General features: G+C 48.0%; 1 pseudogene; it reads right to left on the bottom strand.

Annotated features, from left to right (window-relative positions):
• Positions 1–873: 873 nt before the first annotated feature.
• LOC124623313 lies at positions 874–991 on the bottom strand (annotated as a pseudogene).
• Positions 992–1,422: the final 431 nt, after the last annotated feature.

Genomic DNA, 1,422 nt, shown 5'->3' with positions numbered 1-1,422 from the left:
TCATTCCAGCCGTTCAACACCGTGGATATGCGGGTAGGATCATTTTCATGCGATATGGCTCTCCTCTGCGCATTGCACATCCAGTGAAGCGGCTACTGCAGAGGCATTTCGGAAATGTTGGAATTATCAACCTTCATTTCCCTACAGCCTGGCTGCTCCGGATTACCTTATGGTAATCCGTGTGACGTCTCACTGTGGAGTTATCTGAAACACGTTATTTAGCGCTACCATCACAACCGTAGCTGAACTGAAGGCACGCATTGTCCAAAGCATTCTGAACATGACCCCCTGAGACACTCGTCTGTTGTGAAACACGCTGTTTCTCGATTTAAGCTTGTGGCAGGAAACGGTGGACAGCGCATTGAACATGTCTTGCGCCAGTCTCACGATAAGTAGAAACCCATGTCATTTTGCTTTTTAAGCAGATTTTGGCCCCCGGAGGATTAAAAACCGATGCCATTTCGCTTTTTATGTGGTTTCTGGCCTCAGGACAGTTAAAAACCGAGTTTTCTCATCCGATGTGGTACGACCTTGCCGTTGTGGATGGGCTCTGCTAACTAACAGTGCCACAACTGTTAACTGTCGAACTTGTGCAATCATTCACATTGAACAGTACGGATGGTGCTGAAATTTGACGTCATTCCGAGCAGTGATTGTCTTTCTACACTGACTGGCTCCGTCTTCAGGCCACGAGTGGCCTGCCGGGACCATCCGACCGCCGTGTCATCCTCAGTGGAGGATGCGGATAGGAGGAGCGGAGGGGTCTGCACACCGCTCTCCCGGTCGTTATGATGGTATTCTTGACCGAAGCCGCTACTATTCGGTCTAGTAGGTCCTCAATTGACATCACAAGGCTGAGTGCACCCCGAAAAATGGCAACAGCACATGGCGGCCCGGATGGTCACCCATCAAAGTGCCGACCACGCCCGACAGCGCTTAACTTCGGAGATCTCACGGGAACCGGTGGAACCACTGAGGCAAGGCCGTTGCCTCAAACATTATGAATTACACGGAGAAAACTGTCTATTGACACACAGTCAAAATGGGTTTAGAAAATATCATTCCTGTGCAGCACAATCAGCTCTTTATTCACATGAAGTGTTGAGTGCTATTGACAAGGGATTTCAGATCGATTACGTATTCCTGGATTTCCGGAAGGTTTTTGACACTATACCACACAAGCGGCTTGTAGTGAAATTGCGTGCTTATGCAATATCGTCTCAGTTATGTGACTGGATTTGTGATTTCCTGTCAGAGAGGTCACAGTTCGTAGTAATTGACGGAAAGTCATCGAGTAAAACAGAACTGATTTCCGGCGTTCTCCAAGGTAGTGTTATAGGCCCTTTACCGTTCCTTATCTATATAAACGATTTGGGAGACAATCTGAGCAGCCGTCTTAAGTTGTTTGCAGATGACGCTGTC

The sequence above is a fragment of the Schistocerca americana genome, chromosome 7, assembly GCF_021461395.2.
Source record: "Schistocerca americana isolate TAMUIC-IGC-003095 chromosome 7, iqSchAmer2.1, whole genome shotgun sequence".
NCBI classification, from domain to species: Eukaryota; Metazoa; Arthropoda; class Insecta; order Orthoptera; family Acrididae; genus Schistocerca; species Schistocerca americana.
The sequence above is the reverse complement of the archived record's forward strand: the minus strand, read 5'-3'. Positions and strand labels throughout refer to the sequence as shown.